General features: G+C 34.7%; 1 long non-coding RNA gene and 2 pseudogenes across 1 annotated transcript; 1 reads left to right on the top strand and 2 right to left on the bottom strand.

Annotated features, from left to right (window-relative positions):
- Positions 1 to 687: 687 nt before the first annotated feature.
- Positions 688 to 21,923, bottom strand: part of LOC149789737 (uncharacterized) — a 30,309-nt pseudogene continuing 9,073 nt past the window's right edge.
- LOC149789739 (uncharacterized) lies at positions 4,880 to 7,621 on the top strand. Its single transcript, XR_016423714.1, has 3 exons — positions 4,880 to 4,952; positions 5,462 to 5,671; positions 7,388 to 7,621. It is a non-coding gene; the product is annotated as an uncharacterized LOC149789739 (long non-coding RNA).
- Positions 8,326 to 9,195, bottom strand: LOC149789738 (uncharacterized; annotated as a pseudogene).

Raw genomic sequence — 21,923 nt, 5'->3', positions numbered from 1 at the left:
ATTTTGTTAATTTTGCTGCAATATCACCTCCGCGTTGCTTTTATTTTTACTTGATTTTGACTTTTCACCTGACTGCGCTGACTTGTCAGTAGAGATAAATTTAAATTTCTTTGTACCACACCATGTGCACTTACCCGTAACCGCTGATCTATTATTTTTTGTGGTAATAGTTGTTAGTGTATCTGTCGGGGTACGCGTCCTGCACTTCACGCAATATAAATCCATAGATATTTTATACAGCATGCATATAATTGATTTCTCAGCGACAAGAAAACGAGAACCTGTCAAACACCATCCTGCGTTACCAAATTCCATCGGAATGATAATAATAGGACCATCTGGAAGTGGAAAGATGCAGTTGCTACTTAATCTTATAATGAGATGGTTAAAGTGGGATAAATTGTATTTGGTAGCCCCGTCAGTTGATGATCAACGATGTTATAATGTACTTAAGGATTTTAATGAAAACGTGGATAACGATGTTATCGAGTTTATAACCGATATTGATGAAGCACCATCAGTAGATTCCATAGACGGATTTATTAATAATTTAGTTGTATACGACGATGTGATGCTGGACAAACACTCAAATCCAGCTAGGATTTTTTCTCGAGGTAGACATAAAAACACCGATGTTATTTATGTTACTCAACGATACACACAAATACCAAAAGTGATCAGAGATAATTGTAATATTTTAATTGTGTTTAATGGAGTTGATACACATACATTGCGAAATATTCATCAAACCTGGTGCAGCGGTAACATGGATATAATTAAATTCAGAAATTTCTTTTCACGAGTGCAAGCTACTCCACATGGGTTTATAACAATAAATTTGCACGATCCTAGAACAAGATATCATATTGGACTTGATAAAATATTTGGATAAATTAATATAGCAGCAGAGGAGGCATGACCTCAAGTTGGTTCATTTTTTGTAATATATTCGCTATTGATGAGTTTACAGATCAGGAAAAGAAATGGTCTAACTAACCGGAGAATCCTCAATTTGTTTAAACAATCATTTATTTCAAGCAAATGTTCAGCTCGAAAAATATTTGAGATAGAAGCCTTATTTCGGTTTTTGGACGCTCCCCAAGTCGGTCTGTTCGCCTCCTCTGCTGCTAGGCCTAACAAAGCCACACAAAGCCTGACAAGCCACACAAAGCCTGACAAAGTCTGACCGAGTCATGTGAAGTCAACAAAGAAAAGACTACAATGTATTCATATTGTAAATGATACTGATGAATAAAAGTCAGACCAATTCAATTTGAAATAATATATCTTCATTTTAAAATAATTTAATAAAACGTGTATAAAAATAACATATCTCTGTTTATCTCCTAGAGTTGCCAAGCATATTTTGACAACCATTTTACTTAAATGGTTTTTCTCCAGTATAAATCCTCATGTGCATTTTCAAACCTCCATTTGATTAAACATTGCATCACACATTTCACACTTATATGCTTCTTCACCAGTATGTAACCTCATGTGCTTATGTATTGATGCACTCCAGTTAAATATTTTATCACAAATTTCACACTTATATGGTTTTTCACCAGTATGTATCCTCATGTGCTCTTTTAAATGTCCATTCTGCACAAGTCTTTCATCACATACTTCACACTTAAATGTTTTTTCTCCAGTATGAATCATGTGCATTTTCAAAGATCCAATCTGATTAAACATTTTATCACACACTTTGCACTTCAATAGTTCTTAACCAGTATGGATCCTCATGTGCTGTTTTAAAACTCCACTATAATTAAACATTTTATCACACATTTCACACTTACATGGTTTTTCACCAATATGTAACCTCTTGTGGCGTCTTAAATGTCCACTCTGATTGAACATTTTGTCACAAATTTCACACTTATATGGTCTTTCACCAGTATGTATCCTCATGTGCTCTTTTAAATGTTCACTCCGACTGAACATTTTATCACACACTTCACACTTTAATGTTTTTTCTCCAGTATGAATCCTCATGTGCTGCTTTAAATATTCACTCTGCTTAAACATTTTATCACACACTTCACACCTGAATGGTTTTTCTCCAGTATGAATCCTCATGTGCTGCTTTAAATATTCACTCCGCTTCAACATTTTATCACACACTTCACACTTGAATAGTTTTTCTCCAGTATGAATCCTCATGTACATTTTCAAACCTCCTCTCTGACTAAACAATTTATCACACATTTTACACTTATATGCTTTTTCAACAGTATGTAACCTCATGTGCTCTTTTAAATGTCCACTCTGCACAAGGCTTTCATCACATACTTCACACTAAAATGGTTTTTCTTTAGTATGAATTATCATGTGCATTTTCAAAGTACCACTCTGATTAAACGTTTTATCACACATTTCACACTTATATGGTTTTTCACCAGTATGTAACCTCTTGTGGCATCTTAAATGTCCACTCTGATTGAACATTTTGTCACAAATTTCACACTTATATGGTCTTTCACCAGTATGTATCCTCATGTGCTCTTTTAAATGTTCACTCCGATTGAACATTTTATCACACACTTCACACTTTAATGTTTTTTCTCCAGTATGAATCCTCATGTGCTGCTTTAAATATTCACTCTGCTTAAACATTTTATCACACACTTCACACCTGAATGGTTTTTCTCCAGTATGAATCCTCATGTGCTGCTTTAAATATTCACTCCGCTTCAACATTTTATCACACACTTCACACTTGAATAGTTTTTCTCCAGTATGAATCCTCATGTGCATTTTCAAACCTCCTCTCTGGTTAAACATTTTATCACACATTTTACACTTATATGCTTTTTCAGCAGTATGTAACCTCATGTGCTTATGTATTGATGCACTCCGATTAAATATTTTATCACCAATTTCACACTTATATGGTTCTTCACCTGTATGTATCCTCATGTGCTCTTTTAAATGTCCACTCTGCACAAATCTTTCATCACATACTTCACACTTAAATGGTTTTTCTTTAGTATGAATTATCATGTGCATTTTCAAAGCACCACTCTGATTAAACATTTTATCACACATTTCACACTTATATGGCTTTTCACCAGTATGTAACCTCTCATGGCGTCTTAAATGTCCACTCTGATTGAACATTTTGTCACAAATTTCACACTTATATGGTCTTTCACCAGTATGTATCCTCATGTGCTCTTTTAAATGTTCACTCCGACTGAACATTTTATCACACACTTCACACTTGAATGTTTTTTCTCCAGTATGAATCCTCATGTGCTTCTTTAGATATTCACTCTGCTTAAACATTTTATCACACACTTCACACTTGAATGGTTTTTCTCCAGTATGAATCCTCATGTGCTGCTTTAAATGTTCACTCCTCTTAACCATTTTATTACACACTTCACACTTGAATAGTTTTTCTCCAGTATGAATCCTCATGTGCATTTTCAAACTTCCACTCTGATTAAACATATTATCACACATTTCACACTTATATGGTTTTTCACCAGCATGTAACCTCTTGTGGCATCTTAAATGTCCAATGTGATTGAACATTAGTCACAAATTTCACACTTATATGGTCTTTCACAAGTATGTATCCTCATGTGCTCTTTTAAATGTTCACTCCGATTGAACATTTTATCACACACTTCACACCTAAATGGTGTTTCTCCAGTATGTATCATGCTTTGAGTTTTTAAAGGTTCGCTCTGATTAATCATTTTATCACACATTCCACACTTTTATGGTTTTTCTCCAGCATGCATTTTCATGTTCAGTTTCAAATCTCGATTCTGATTAAAGATTCTATTTCACACTTATATCACAGGGGCTCGTTACAAAGAAAATTAGGAGAATCCGTCCACCAATCAAGGGATGTGGGTTCTAACCTGTAACGATATAACAGGGTCCTACTAAATACTGCTAAGCCTAACAAAGACCAACAAAGCCACACAAAGCCCGACAAAGCTACACAGAGCCATGCAAAGTTAAATTATAAAAGCGTATTTATATTGTTAATTATATTGATGAATAATTAACCAAGCCAAAAGACTAGTTTTCAACATAATTATGGAAAATTAAATGACCGAAAATTGGTCGACAGAGTTCAAATTCGAAATCGTATAATGACAAAGTAATAACAAAGTCTGATAAAATCCTATGTAAACTGTTTACTACTTTATAAAATGTTCATTTAACTTATTATCGAAAGAAAACGCAATTTTTCAACATATCCTAATCACACGAAGCAAGACAAAGACATGCAAGCTGGCAAATCCTAACAAAGCCTGACAGTCATAAAAATCATATTAGACAAGCCTATTTACACTGTAAATTATATTGACGAATAAATTAACCAAACTGAAGGATTAGTTTTCAACATAATTATGCCGAATTTATTAACCGAAATTTGGCAGCTAAGTTCGAATTCGAATAACAAGAAAATCGTATTAAAAATGTTTATTATTTGATAAATTGTTCATCTGAATGATTATCGAAAGAAAATTAAATCTTTCAATATGTCTTAATTATACAAAGCCTTACAAAATCATGCAAAGCCCGACAAAGCCACACAGAGTCGTGCAAACTCATATTAGACAAATGCATATTGTAAATTATATTTTCGAATACATTAACCAAATGGAAGGACTAGTTTCAACATAATTATAAATAATATCTAATTTCCAACTTAAGCAAGTCGTAATCAAGAATATTTGAATTTTTAAAACAGCTCGACACACTTCGTTCAGTTTGTGACATATTCGAGAACATGCAATAATTGTTTGAATATTTTGACGTCTGGACAAGTTCCTTCTTACAGTGCCGTGTTTACATTCGGATAGTCTTAGATTTCACCATTGACCGAAAGGAAAGATCCGAATAACCTCGAGTTTGCAGTAAATATCGTTAATGTACATTGTGATGCGTTTTAATTTTGGTGGCAAACACAAATATTGATTTTGGTAAATTTTGGTGCTGATTGCTGGTTTTATTGTTGTACAGTGCATTGTTAACTCCTGAAACATACTTATTGTTATAAATGTTATGTTTTTATTGCCGTATATTACTTTAAAGAAAATTTATGAGCAGCAGTTGTTAGTTACGAAGATCGCAGAGAAACGTCATAATTTACTTGTAACAGGCTGCCCTGGAACTGGAAAAACATTCACACTTACAAGAATTATTGATAAATTAACCATCAGTGGGAGACGGATAGCTTTAACAGCATCAACTGGAAAATCTTCAAGTGTATTAAGAGAGCATGTATGTACTGAACTAAATGTGACCACAATTCATAGTTTCTCAGGCGTCAAAGACGGACGATTTCGCAATGATGAAATATTGAACCTTGGCTATAAAATGACGATTGTCTTAAAAATAAATGCAACATTTTAAATATGGACGTTGTAGTCATAGACGAAGTGTATATGCTAAATATGACAGTTTTCAGTCAAATATAATTTTTTTGCAGATGTGTTAGGAGCAATGATAAGCCCTTTGGAGGTATACAGGTAATATTGTCTGGGGACTTCTATCAGTTGCCTCCTGTTCCTACCCCAGAATATGGAGATGATGGATCTTCTATATTATCATCCAATTTAATGGAATATTTCCATCACATCAGCCTACAGTCCACATATAGACAAGATGAGCCCATTGCAGCAATTCATGAAATATCCAGGTACTAAACAATTTTTAGCATAGATTACTCAGGTTTATTGTGTGCATTTAGTCCATTTTCCTAATATAACATTATACTTTATAAAAGTGACACAGGTACCAATTCCCAATTAAAATGATGGAACATGTGTAAAGCAACATGTACTGTTTGCTGATACTGACAATATGTCTTGATGATATGGAGTTATAACCACATGTACTATAAACCCATAATTGACAGGTTTGGTAAATAAAACCCAGTCTCTCCATAGCTCCCATTTACATTTTTCTGCCTTAAAGTCATCATATGATTCGTACCACGAGTACCACTTTTTTTCCACATTATTGGTTGTGATAATGTTATGGGAGATCCTTTATACTGAAAATGTTTCACATTCCTATGTTCTATATATATATGAGTTCTTCATAAATTTTGCCATGGGGTAAAATATGATTTAAGTTTGGATCAGAAACATTTGCAAGAAACATATGAGTGTGATTAAGGTGAAGAAATTTAGTGTGAGGGTAATCATACCAAAGCTGTTTGTCATTTATTTTACAGATGTAATTGGCAACTGTTACAAATCCTTGAGTTTCACCTTATATGTTAGGAATATTGGTTGTAAATAAAAAATTTACACCAACATGTATAAAAGATGGTAAACGTTGATTACTGGTGTATTATATTAATCACATTATGAACATTTTAGAAGGCCTATTAAATATTTAGATTTTCTCTCTTCCTTTTGGATTATCAATTGAGAGATCTTAGATACATATATATATGGATAATACATTAAGAAATACAGATGGATTGATATAATAAAGTATATGTTAGCTTTTGTTTGTCATATCAATTTCTCTATAGGCCATCCCTTCCAACTTGACAAACACCCAAATGTAGTATAATAGTACTAGTATTTACCATATTTGCCCTCCATGAGAGCATGCCTGATTTATAATGTCACTAGTTTACTGTAGAAGAGGTGACCTACAGTGGAAACAATGTACATATATATATCTAACTTTGCACTCCTTTCACCGCATGTTATTTGTCTTATATAGCCATAGACTTAAAAAAATAGCATCATTTTAAGTTTACAATTGAAATGGGTTCCTATGTACATTGGTCCAAGAAATAAAAACAATATTTGTAACACAGATTGATGTTTATTTCACAAAAACTGTATAATTTTATGTTGCAATCAAACATGCAGCTTTTGACCAATTAAGCTGTGAACTTGATGTGGTCTTTTAAATTGACCATTTTGTCATAATTCTGTAGGATAGTCACATCATTATTACTTATAAAATTAGTACGAGAAATGTGAACTAAGTTGTGACAATGGTTGCACAATTTTTAATATGTTCCAAGTGAAAGGCAAGTTGAGTTAAACCTGAGTTTGAAAGACCACTGCTATCAAAGATCAACTGTCTTGAGAGACAATATTCTCAATGTACAGATTTGTTGATTATATAGCATTATAAACTGTAAAGAAAGTCAATTGACCTTGACATGGAATGATACATAGGCATATGAGGTTGTATGTCATTACAAGTTTAACTTTAAAATTGAATCAAAATCGACATATTCTTCTCAAACATTATCAAATATCATGTAAGAAAATTGAATAGTGCAATAATTAAGTTGGAAATAACATACGTACTGTGTACAAGTTAATTTACTGTAACAATCAATACTTTCACTGTTGCTTAGAACCGGACGTTTGTTTTGCAGAGGTAATGTAACCTTGGCAACTAAACAGCTGATTTGTCGCATGAGACGGACATTACCACCTGGGGAGAAGCCAGTGAAGGTGTTTGCAAGGAATTTTGAGGTCGATCTTTGGAATGACAGATCTCAATGTGAAATGGAAGGCTTGCATTTCAGGAAACATAATTGTTGCATGCCAGTGGGTTAACATCCAATCTTAGTTTTATGTTTTATAAATAAAAATGGTACTAACAGCTACCTCGCCTGGCGCTCAGCATTAAGAGGTTAGTGGTAGGACTGGTCGGCCTGGTGTCAGGATAATGTGACTGGGTGGGACATCATGCTACATGTCAGCGGCATGATGCACCAGTGCTAAACATCACTATAAAGTGTCATAATGCAGACATTGTAGTGATATGACTGAAAAATTGTTAAAGCTACGTTACAAATCTAATTCATACACACAAATCACACAGAATAGAGGTAGCATTGACTTGTAGGTAATTTAACGGGACCTCTGTTATTAAACTGGATTGTTAGTGATGTCAGTCAGTGTATTCCTTTCCCTCGGTATAGGTGGATCCAACTCAATTTTTTATGGGTCTGCTGCCAAAATGCCAGGATTAGAATTTCGATCACGAGATTTACTAGATTGTCCTTATAAAAAAGTGTTCATGGTGGACGAGTAAGTGCTGTAATTTGGATTAGTTAAATTGCCATTTTGCAGGCCCCTCACTTGGTAAAATATGTTTTCTATAATATCAGAGTTATACCTGGCTGGACAAACACTGTGACCTGGAAAATCACTGATATGTATTTTACATAACTCAGTAAATGTAGAAATTAAACTCTGCATCATCGAGACATTGTTTACTTGGAGTCATTTTTCCTTTTTCCTTTTTCGACAGTGGCTTTGCTTCTATTTCCTCTCTCCATGATTGAAACCAATGTAAAATGGCTAGTCAGGAATCTATTCGAGTATCGTACATAGATATAATTGGTCTTGGATCTTTGAAAATTGTGATTAGCTTGCATGTATTGTCCAAATATTCAACAGTACTATCCAGAACACTGCTGTTCATTAATGAACTTTGGTATTGTTGCATCCAGTTTAACATATCATGGTTCAGAACTTCCTCAGCAAGGTTGTTTCTCATTTTCTCTGAAGAATCTGGATGTAGATGTGAGTAAGATAATTTGTAATGAATTTTGCGAGAGTTTGTATCCTCAGCACATTTGGCAGCATTAATCCACTGGTCCCATACATTGCATTGATCTGACTTGACTAGCTTCCACTGGTCCCATACAATGCACTGATCTGACTTGACTAGCTTCCACTGGTCCCATATAATGCATTGATCTGACTTGACTAGCTTCCTTGTGTTGAAGGAATGTATGCCACTGCTAAGTACAGCATTCCTCAGTTTTTTCACACGATGAGAGAAATCCTGTGAATGTGATATTTTTTGACTGGATTTACTAGATTGGCACTCATGTAATTTTTCATCTTAGCATCAGCATCATTGTTGAAATGCATCTTCATAAACTCCCAATTTTGGTCACCTCCATCTTGAAGAATGTAGTTAACTGTGAAACCCCAAGACTGTAAATTGGATGTAATGTCCCAGATTATTATATAAAGTTCAGAAGCTTTTATGCCTCAAGTAGAATAATGAGCAATGGGAAATCTGAAACCAGTATATCCCAGAAACGACACCTAAAACTTTTGATGCAAGTGTTTGCTTTACTTCTTTCTCCTTTAGAATTCGTAATGCTTCTGCTTCCTCTCCAGTATCTATCCATCTTGTCAGCTTATTTTCATTATATTTCATATTCAGTAACACATCTTCTTGAATAGAAGCTTCAGTATGAATTAAACCACCAAAATACCCGGAAGGGAGGAGATTTAGCTTTTTAGCTGTATTATACATCCACCTGAACATGTCTTGATTGATACCTGCATTTTGTGGGACTATGTTTTTATATCTGTAGTTTCGTCCCAGATGGCAAAATGAAATGTTACCGTCTTTTAAGTCTTGAAATGACTGGGGGCTTCGGGAGCAAAGACTCGAGCATGTTTTATAAACGTTTTGTCCCCTCTTATCTTTCTTGCATCATTTATTTTCAGGACATCATGCTGACTTTTCAAGAATAATTTCATTTCATCTGTGGCACTTGCAAATGCACTATTTAAAATGTTGGTTAAATCTTGATCATCTGTACATTCTAAATTTATCCAATTATCCTGATTTGATTTCTTAAAGTCACACTAACTCTTCACACAGTTTCTACAAGCATCAGCAGGGCTTAACCTGCACAGAACATCTTTGCAGGTTGAACATCTCATTTTTCTTAAAGTGGATGTCTTTGTGTTACATGTAGTACCTATAATTTCGAATATATTAACTGGTATTAATATCTTATGTACAATTTGAAGACCAGTGCAGAGTTTTTCCTGATTTACAATGTGAAGGACAGTCCGAAAGTTTGAAACTGTTTTGTCAAATTTATTTGAAACGCCCAAAGTGTTCATGTTGATTGGATGTCCACGTCCGCTGCCCAAGGAGTTGATGTCAGTAGTTAATGGGGGCACTATAGCCTAAAGTAGACTTCTATGTTTAAAAAGGGTCCCGGCACTATTGCCTCAAGATTTATAGCCTCACATAGACTTCTGTGTTATAAAAGGGTCCCGGCACTATAGCCTCAAGTAAACTTCTTTGTTAAATTTGGTCGTTTGTACTATAGCCTCAAGATTTATAACCTCACGTAGACTTCGATGTTAACTTTGGTCGTTTGCACTATAGCTTCAAGATTTATAACCTCACGTAGACTTCCATGATAAAAGAGGTGGTTTGCACTTTGACGCCAATGGGAATTTAACATGGGAATGTCACCTGGAGATCAATGGGAACTGGACATTGGGTGGCGTTATGGGGTTAATAGGGTCAACACTTTGTATAGGGTGAAATGTATTTGTAGGGACAAAAGGTTGATAGGGACAAACATAGACATACAGAAACAAACGAATACACATCCAAACACACAGAAAAGAGGACAGAAATGTTCTAAAGAAAGACTCGCAGATAGAATAGAGACTCGAAAAAGAAAAATATATAGTATGGATATAAAAAAATTATTCAATTGTATACATGGGCTCTCTGGCCTGTGCTTTGGTCTAAGCTCTATCCATTTAATACATTAATATTTCTACATGGAACAAACTGATTTACTAGTTATTTAGTTCTTGGTTCTATTAAACTGCTTTCTAAAATTAAAGTTCATGCCTTTTTAAAATTCACTTCATATACAACTTATTTACATTAAATGTCCATTTATAAGAAAAAGCTAAAACAAAACAAGTAACAAACAATCAAATAGGACAAAGTTCATGTTTCTCTCTATATCCGTCACACACGTTGTTTGAAATCTGTTCAGCTACAACTTGTGTCCCAGCATAGATGTTTCAAATCACGTACTCCCTTTCATTCGTAAATCTGCCGTTATGTCCATCTTGCTAGGTACACTTATCGGTATGCAGATCAAGTGCAATCATCGTCTTCTTCCCATGGAGGTACAACATATGCCATATGAATAGTCACTTTTCCATCTGTGATGTTAAACTTTTCTCTCATCGACTGCACGTCTTCAGTAGCCCTTAAAAGTTTGGAAGAAGTTATTTATGCAGGTGTGCTAAATCCGAGACATACAGGCGATTTCAAACTGTCGTGATACATAGATAGACTCAAACGACCTCAATCTTTGACTTGGCAAAGACATTTGAGTTCATCTAACAGTGAGTCAAGTAGGTTCGTAATTAAACCTGCTACTTTCTCGGCTGGAACGTCAGACGCGAAATCTTTAAATTGCACCGTGTAGGTGTAAGATGTCGTTCTAAATTTTCTCGAGGTCGCTGTCTGGGTCCTTTTGGATGCTAAAATACTCATTTAGATCTACTGAATCCTTTCCCTTCTTGAACGCACTTTGTTATGACGGTATGGGGGTGAAAGAGGTCAGTGATGTTTGTTCCTTCTCTTTTTTCTTCTGTGTAGAGTTATTCATCTTTCTCGTCGCTTGTCCTCGCAATGAAGTGTCGTTCTAGGAAGTGGTCCCTTTGTATACTGGGTGATATCAGCATGTCCATAGGGTAAAGTTTTGTGGTCTGGAATTTTCACTGGTTGCACGTAGTTTGTCATGGCGTTAGTACATAAACAGCTTAGATGTGGTACTGCATTGGTGATGTGATCGTGAGGCATAGAACCACACCTGACTTTCTCGTTGGACTTGAGTCTTACGCTCGATACTTGATGTTTGAAAGGATTCAATTTTCTCGATTGACGTTGGTAGTGACAATGAACTATCGGTCTTGGACGCTATCCTTTTTTATATGCTGACCAATCTCGACGAGGCCGTACGGCAAAGTGAAGTGGTTGGGAAGCCACACTCGCTGGCTTCTTGTTTCAGTTTCAAAAAGGCATCCATGTAGTCTGCGAAAATGCCTGAGTCTCGTCGCCCTTGTGGTATTATTGAGTCTTGGGAAAGTGGTAAATTTTGTACACTTCTAACAGTTGGTATCCCATGTCCAGAGCTTTAAACAATTCCACGCTGACCCACGTTCCCGTCAAGGCGCGTACTTCCTGGGTGGTCTTGGTTACACGTTTCGGCACAAGTACGGCACAAGGACAGGAAGTCAGAGTGACGTTAACGTGACTATTTGACATTTTTATATGATAAGCGATTTAATTACATGTTTACTACTGGTGCGACGACAGCTCGCATTCGTCCACCAACACCTTCAAGTAACATTGCATTATCTGAAAGAATAGCTGCAATTGCTCTGTAAGCACCAGGAATAATTGGTGGACCAACTACAGCAACAGGAGGCTGTGTTACATGAGCTTGAAAGTGAATAGCATTGACAGATTGTCAAGATAAATCAAGATGCTCCAGCGAAAAGTAATAAATCGGATACAACATCGTAATGTCTGTGATATTTGCAACCCTGTGTCTATGTTCTAATCGCGTCCCATAAACGTCATTAATCGATGATATGCATGCGCTCATGATTTTAATAAAACTTTTATAATATATCCTCAGCTGGCTCTTGATGTCCGTTTATCCATAAAGAAAATTCACTAACTCCAAGTTTGTCAAATATCATGTGACTACATGTTTGTGAATTTACTTGCGCAAAATCTTGAAAAGCAACAAATATCTGTCGTGGTGCAGAAACACCCTACTGTGATGCTATATGCCATGTAAATAAGCCATTAACATTAGTCTGAACACTGTCCGTGGTCACTGTCAACCATGACAACAATGATTTACCGCCCTGATCCATAAATGAAAGTAGTTTTTGTTCTTCAGCAATCGTTGGAGTCATTACTGGCATCCACAACAAAAGTTTTGTTAGTAATACTTTACCAGCAACACCAGCAGGTCGCAAAATTGCATCATCGTCTGTAACCTTTCTTACAAGTGCAACTGTATTACTAGTCCCGAAGATAACTTTTCGAACATTTCTGCAAAATCCAAAGATGTGAGATAGTGGAATTGCACATGAAAATCTTCTATGATCACCTATCAACATTGATCGTCGTGATAAAAATCCTAAGTTGTAATCTTGATAAACACCATGAGACACTGACCACACTGTAGCATCAGCAGTGTCGGTATCGTTTCTTGGTCATCTTATATTATGCTCTCTGCTGTCAGGAAAGTCAGTGCCATCTTTGTAGAGCCAGCTGATCTTGTATAATCATCTGAATATCTTGCTAGACCTGTCATCATCGTGGCAACGTCAACGTCCTACTGAATTGATTCAATATTCCTTCCATCGATGATATACATGGAACTGTCAAACAACGCCATGATACCGTTGTTGACAAAACCAACTCTAATATCAGCTGCGTACTCAGTATCATGTTATTATAATTTCACCTTCTACTTCGATGAATGCTTCAGCAGGTAAGAAATATCTGCTTGTATCTTGAACTTGTAATTCAACTTGTCCACGTTGATTTTGTTGTCATGCGTCATAAGAGTAATACTGATAATCATGTATAGATTCATCTTTAAGAACTGGTGCATCCATATCAAATGCTGGATCGGATACACGTTTGAACATTTTATTATAATTGTTATCTTCTAACATGAAGACCACTTTATGCTATCAAAGTTTTTTATTTGCAGCTTGATGTATTATTTTACTGACATTTGCAGGCATAACTTCAATACTGGGTAATTGTACTGGCTGAGGTTTTCATCAAATTAATCATGCTAGTCTGTCCTTGATTGCTGAGAATGCCTTACCAGCAACATTAACAACTGCACTAGTAATTTTTTCACAAACAGTGTCAATAGCTTTCATTACTCTTTTGCAATTGGTATTGCTTTTGGGGCTATCCTTCTAAATAAACCTTGAACAACATCACCGAGTCCATCTTTGTAGATCGCTTTATAATTAGGTTATCGCGAATATACTACCCTGACCATGATCGGTCCATGTTGAGCATTGTGTATAATCATCTTATATGTTATTTATTTATTTAATCACTGTGATTGTCATCAACAATTTTATCAATAAGAGAACGATAAACATTGATATCCATGATGCGGCCTGTAAATAATCATTGACAAATATCAAATATTTCATTAATTGTTTCCGGCGAATTATTTTCAGCACGTTTTCATCCAATAAAAATTTCTAATCTATCTATAACAGAAATAATATTGTTAGGATAAGCAATAAGACCACTTCCTCCTGGTGTAGTTGAGTAAAAACCACTTCCAGTACCGCCTGACTCAGGTTTGTAAATTTCATCAAGGTTCTTATAGTGCTATTTAAGTTCTTCAGCAGTCTCTTTCGCTAGTCTTTTTTGTCTTGCATGATATTGTCTTATTTGATTATCATAAGCCATATATAAAATATCAGTTGTATCTACATTGTACTTGATTACAATTCTGATTTATACAAAAAATCCAATTTTGCCATGCTACACGACCTACATTAATGATATATTCATGCTTTAAATATCTACGGCTGTGAGCATAAATTCCTGCAGCAAAAGTTCACCTATGTCAATCATTTTTATTACTTTGTATACCTTCCTCAGTAAATTTTTCCTTAAAATTAACTTCTCTCCTTCCTTTCTTTATTTTTATCTTTTTTGGTTCTATTATTTCTTGATCTCCACCTGAGCAGCAACTATTTCGGCTGGCATTTTTTGTAAAAGTCTTTTTGTTTTTCTAGTATATTCAGCAGTCTGTTCTAACGTTGCATGAAGGCTTTCAGTAACAGCTGCAGCTTTTTCAGTTGCTTCTGTGATGGGTTTAAATAATTGTTTTTTTATCTTCAGCAAATTCTACCCGAAATTCTTTACGTTTCTGAAGTTTTCATCTAACAGAATCATGAACAGGAAGAAATTTTTTGATTGCTTCTAATCTGTCTCGAGCTAATCCAGCTGTATAAGACTCCATAGCTGGTGCCATTATTGATATAATAATGATCTAATTATAGCAGTAGAGAGGGTTTGACCTCAATGAGACATCATTTGGGTAAATGAAAATGCGTGCACAACATTTAGAAGAAAAAAACTGACAAAAATAATGTAATAAAAAACTAATCGAATTAGAGAAACTCTCAGTAAGTTAAAGGCTTTGATTTGGCGTTAGTGACCTTAAGTTTTTTATAATTTTTTTCATATGACGTTTTAGTTTTCAAAATGATGTTTTAGAGAAAGGTCTGTTCACCCTCTATGCTGCTCCATGGGGCAATTTCATGACAGGCAATTTCTTCATGGAGCGAGCGATCCATGTGCTTCATCTAAAATTCTTATAAACACTAATAGACCTAACAAAGACACACAAAGCCTAACAAAGTCACACAAAGTCTGACAAAACCACACAAACCCTAACAAAGCCTAACAAAGCCACACAAAGTCTGAAAAAGTCACACAAAGCCAAACAAAGTCACACAACATCTGACTGAGTCATGTGAAGTCAACAAAGAAAAGACTACTATGTATTTATATTGCAAATGATACTGACAAATAAAATTCAGACCAATTCAATGTGAAATGATTGTTTTTATTTTAAAATAATTTGATAAGAAACTGTATAAAAATAACATATTTTTCTTTTTCTTATCAAGTTAACAAACAAGTTGACAACTATTTTACTCCAGTATCAAACCTCATGTGCTGTTCTTAATGTCCACTCTGATTAAACATTTTTCACAGACTTCACACTTGAATGTTTGTTCTCATGTATGAATCCTCAAGTGCATTTTTAAAGTTCCACTATGAGTAAACATTTTATCACACACTTCACACTTGATTGGCTTCTCTCCAGTATGTATCCTCATGTGCAAATTGTAAGCTCAAATCTGCTTAAACATTTTATCACATGCTTCACACTTGAATGGCTTTTCTCCAGTACATATCCTCATGTGCAGTTTTAAAGGTCCACTCTGATTAGACATTTTTTCACAAACTTCACACTTGAATGGTTTGTTAGCCAGTATGATTCTTCATGTGCTGATTTAAATCTGTACTCCGATTAAACCTTTTATCGCACACTTCACATTTGAATGGTTTTTCTCCAGTATGAATTCTTCACATGCTCTTTTAAATGTCCATTCTGATTAAAAATTTTATCACACACTTCACACTTGAACGGTTTTCTCCAGTATGTATCCTCATGTGCTGTTTCAAAGGTCCACTCTGCTTAAAGATTTTATCGCACACTTACTACTTAAATGGTGTTTCCTCAGTATGTATCCTCATGTGCAATTTTAAATGTCCACTCCGATTAAACATCTTATCACACACTTCACACTTGAATGGTTTTTCTCCAGTATGAATCCACATGTGCTCTTTTAAATGTCCATTCTGATTAAACATTTTATCACACAATTCACATTTGAATGGTTTTTCACCAGTATGAATCCTCATGTGCTGTTTTAAAGGTCCACGCTGCTTAAACATTTTATCACACACTTCACACTTGAATGGTTTTTCGCCAGTATGAACCCTCATGTGCTGCTTTAAATCTTTACTCCGATTAAACCTTTTATCACACAATTCACACTTGAATGGTTTTTCACCAGTATGAATCCTCACGTGCTCTTTTAAATGTCCACTCTGATTAAACATTTTGTCACACACTTCACACTTGAATGGTTTTTCGCCAGTATGAACCCTCATGTGCTGCTTTAAATCTTTACTCCGATTAAACCTTTTATCACACAATTCACACTTGAATGGTTTTTCACCAGTATGAATCCTCAAGTGCTCTTTTAAATGTCCACTCCGATTAAACATTTTATCACACACTTCACACTTGAATGCTTTTTCGCCAGTATGAACCCTCATGTGCTGCTTTAAATCTTTACTCCGATAAAACCTTTTATCACACAATTCACACTTGAATGGTTTTTCACCAGTATGAATCCTCACGTGCTCTTTTAAATGTCCACTCTGATTAAACATTTTATCACACACTTCACACTTGAATGGTTTTTCTCCAGTATGAATCCACATGTGCTCTTTTAAATGTCCATTCTGATTAAACATTTCATCACACAATTCACACTTGAATGGTTTTTCACCAGTATGAATCCTCACGTGCTCTTTTAAATGTCCACTGTGATTAAACATTTTATCACACACTTCACACTTGAATGGTTTTTCGCCAGTATGAACCCTCATGTGCTGCTTTAAATTTTTACTCCGATTAAACCTTTTATCACACAATTCACACTTGAATGGTTTTTCACCAGTATGAATCCTCACGTGCTCTTTTAAATGTCCACTCTGATTAAACATTTTATCACACACTTCACACTTGAATGGTTTTTCGCCAGTATGAACCCTCATGTGCAGCTTTAAATTGTTACTCCGATTAAACCTTTTATCACACAATTCACACTTGAATGGTTTTTCACCAGTATGAATCATCACATGCTCTTTTAAATGTCCACTCTGATTAAACATTTTATCATACACTTCATACTTGAATGGTTTTTCACCAGTATGAATCCTCACGTGCTCTTTTAAATGTCCACTCTGATCAAACATTTTATCATACACTTCACACTTGAATGGTTTTTCTCCAGTATGTATCCTCGTGCTGTTTTAAAGGTCCCACTCTGATTAAACATTTTATCACACATTCCACACTTTTTTGGTCTTTTTCCAGTATGCATTTTCATGTCCAGTTGAAAATCGGTATGACTAAAAGGCGAAAAGTTCGAAAAGTTGCGAAAAGTTACAAAAATTGCGAAAAGTTACGAAAGGTTGCGAAAAGTTACGAAAAGTTCATTCAAATACTTATCTGCGAAATGGATCGACTAAAGTTTATTATCGGTTGCAAATAGTATTTCTGTTTCACAAATGAAATTATAATGTGTAATAACTGATTTTCAAAATCATTTAACATATAGTTTTTATAACGAGTGTTTCTAGGTTCTTCGTAAATCACTACTTCGATTTTATGAAATATAATACATATGATAGAGTTTGAAAGGATATTGACTTTAAAGTTTTTCTGGAAGGAAAAAGCATTCATTCGCCTAAATTGGATTAACAGAAAATTTCGTCAGCACTGGTCAAGATATCATTATGTACATCTGGCATAAGCAAGGTGATCATTAATAAGCCGATTGCGGTTCTTTTATCTGTCAACTTCAGTCAAAGCCAATATTGTAATGTTCACGATGGATAAATTGACTTGATTCTCGCGCTTTTGTTTATTATAACTGTTCTTTTGCACAATATTAATTAATCATGTATGTGCAGGTAACATACGGAGAGTTGTGAATGCGGTAATTATCTTACAATTAATTACTGAGTTACAGATTTGTGACCATGTCTAAACAGTGACATCAAAGAAGAATATCTTCACCAATCCATAGTTTGTATTGAACTAAAAAATAATGATAACTTGTTGCGTATACAAATTCTAGATTAAAAATTATATATTGCGGTCTGTACATTCTTGCTTTTATTTGTACTTTGCGTTTGCTGAGAAAATGTCGAAGAAGTATACTTGTGTTTGTTCTCTGGACTGTAAGACGGACTGTATTTACTGTGAGGTAAGTGACTTTTTCATCTTACCTAATTTATTAATTTCTGTTGAAAGGCTGTGTTAATTATATGATGTCTCCTTATATCAATGAAAATGATTGCATTAAGATAAAGTGTCTTGAGGAATGGCTAAACGTTGTTTGAACTTTAACATATTTCCGTGTTTTACACTACGACACATACGTTACCATTCTACGTTACCAAAACATTTTGTAAAATACGTTAGTTATTATTTTAATTTTTTTCTTAAATTTCGTGAAATCACTTTAATAAGCATAAAAATGTTAATCATTTTATCTTCCTATAAAATATTAAATAAGTCAAAATACATATTCATGCACATACATACACACATGTAAATGTCAGCTGAACTATATGTTACCCATAATTTAGATCAGTTAATAAAGAAGGGGATACTTGTTTGATTTTCGAATATGTGGTCCAAAATCTCCTTTTGTTTGCCGAATATAATAATCCTATATTCTTGGAAAGCTTTTATAAAAATGTCGACAGTAGGATTACGGTGTATGGTGTAATACAATACTATAAATGGCCATTACAATTCATTTGAATTTTTCTTTTCGTACATTTTCTAGACATGCCAGACGTGGGCGCACTACAAATGTCAAGGCATTGATGAACCAGACTGCAAATTATGGCGAAGAATACCCCTGGACTATGTGTGTCGTGTCGCAGCGCTTGTGACGGGTCTTCTTTCGACAACCTCATGGGTTTAGAACGCTTGAAGAAGGTATGCATCTATCATTTATGATGATGATAATGATTATCATACAGAAGACGATGATGTATGTTTGCTGTGTTGTTGTTAATGACGATCATACTGATAATAATATTAAAGATTCAATATGTTTTTGGTAGGACATTTTAAATTCTAAACCATGTTCTTGCCAATAAAATTATCTAAACTGAACATTTACATGCAGATCTTTGATTATTTCATTTTAGAAAATGGGAAACATTCTCTGTATTTTCACACAATACTGACATACATTTTTATTTACATATACAAAAAAAACCACTATATACAATTTCAACATGATAATTTCAATTTAGTTTGTTAATATGGATGGGATCTATGTGGAAGCTGTGAAATAATTGCATTATTTAGATCGAATTGATCATTGTTTAGAATCAAACAGAAGATGGCATCAAGAAGAGATCAGAGGATTTAATTCATTTATGTAAACATAGATAAATATATATGATATAGGTATTGTTTATTTCAACACAGAGAGCAATATCGATATATATGTTTATTAATGGGTAGTCCAACGCTCGTAACACATTTCGCCAAATGATATGGGGAACAAGAAAACAGAGCTCTAACCACTGAGACCATCAGAGTAGTCGATGCTGATGACTATGATGATGATTTCAATAATGATGCTGATAATGTTGTTGAGTATATATGATTTTGTTTGCTTTCAGAGCGCTAGGGAAGGTATAAAGTCCTTGACAGTAGCTGCTGAAAGAGAACATCTCTTTGTAAAGAACACTGATTTAGACACCACAGTCCATAATAACTTTGAAGGTATCAGACAGGATCCAGGCTCAAATACCATCGTGGCAGCTTACCATATGTCTTCAAAACCTGCTTTGTACAGTACTGGTGACGGAGACTGCCTGTTCAACTCCTTTTCCACCTACCTCGTCGGCAACGAATCAAAAAGTATAGAACTCCCTTACAGATGCAGCATCGAACTTGTCCTAAACAAAGAAAAAATTCAGAAACATCCCATGTATTCAGTCTTTGTACTGTGCTCGCCTGACTTTCAGATGAATGTCTGGAATGTCCAACTTTTGGAAAGTCTGTATCAGTTTTTTGTATGATGGCCTTGTCAAATTTGTTAAATTTGAAAGTAGAATCCGTGTACCCTGCAATGAAAGGGTCTAAGATATATAGCTTTGTCAAACTGAATTGTGTATTTACAATTATGTTCTTTGATCAAGAGAAACCAACCATGACCATCATGTGGACAAACACAAATACTGCAAACAAGAACGGCTTCATCAAGAAAAGAAAAGCTCTGTGGATTCCCAACCACTTTGTACCCCTGGTTTCACTGACTCAAACGTCCGAGCGCGTAGAGTTGACATCGGAATATATTGCGATCAATACCTCACCCAAATCTCCAAAAATGGCGGAAAGGACTCAAAATAAAAGTATCCGTGAAAAACAGTTAATGTAATTTTAGATATAGTATAGCTTTTGGTAAAAAAAAGAAGCTTAAATAACAAATTAAAAGCAACTTTTCTCGTCCTAGCTTACGTTAATTTTTTTTATGTTTTTCATCTTTTTGTAATTTTTCGTATTTGTGACTTTTCTCAACTTTTCGCAACTTTTCGCACTTTAGTCATACCTGTTTTATCACGCACTTCACACTTGAATAGTTATTCTCCAGTGTGACTCCTCAGATGCTGTTTTAAAACTCCACTCTGATTAAATATTTCATCATACACTTCACACATGAATGATTTTTCTCCAGTATGAATCCTCACATGCTGTTTTAAATGTCCACTCCGCTTAAACATTTTATCACACACTTCACACTTGAATGGTTTTTCTCCAGCATGAATCCTCGTGTGCATTTTTAAAGCTCCATTCTGATTAAACGTTTTATCACACTTCACACTTAAATGGGTTTTCTCCAGTATGAATCCTCGTGTGCATTTGTAAAGCTCCACTCTAATTAAACCTTTGATCACACACTTTACACTTGAACAGCTTTTCACCAGTATGTATCCTCATGTGTATTTTTAAATGTCCACTCTGATTACACGTTTTCTCACACACTTCCCACCTGAATGGTTTTTCTACAGTATACATCATCATATGAGTTTTTAATAGTCCACACTGATTAAATATTTTATCACAAATTCCACACTTTTATAGTTTTTCTCCAGAATGCATTTTCATGTTCAGTTTCAAATCAAATTAAAGATTCTATTTCACACTTATATAGCTTTTCACCAGTATGTATACTCATGTGCCTTTTTAAATGTCAACTATCATTAAATTTTGTGAAGCACACTTCAGTTATATGTTTTTTTTTCCACGATGCACCACCTTTAAATTTCAATTCTGACTAAAGCTTTCATTGCATAAGACAGACTTCAATAGTTTTTCAACATTATGTTTTATCATGTGTAGTTTCAAATCTTACTCCTGTTCAACGCCATACACTACACACTTAAATGGTTTTCTCCTGTATGTATCCTTAGTTTCAAATCTCCATTCTGATTAAACATTCAATCGTATAGTTCACATGTATATGGTTTTTCTCCATTATGCTTCTTTGCGTGGCGTTTTAAACTTTCTCTCTCCTTAAATGATTTATCACACACTTCACACTTATGCCATAAACGTTTTCTTCTTTCTCCTGTATCTAGCATTCTGTGCTTCTGCAGTGTTCAACGTACATCAAACACATTTTTCTCTAGCATATACTACATGT

The sequence above is a fragment of the Sinohyriopsis cumingii genome, chromosome 10, assembly GCF_028554795.1.
Source record: "Sinohyriopsis cumingii isolate HCF-2022 chromosome 10, ASM2855479v2, whole genome shotgun sequence".
Classification (NCBI taxonomy): Eukaryota; Metazoa; Mollusca; class Bivalvia; order Unionida; family Unionidae; genus Sinohyriopsis; species Sinohyriopsis cumingii.
This window is presented reverse-complemented; position numbering and strand designations above follow the sequence as displayed.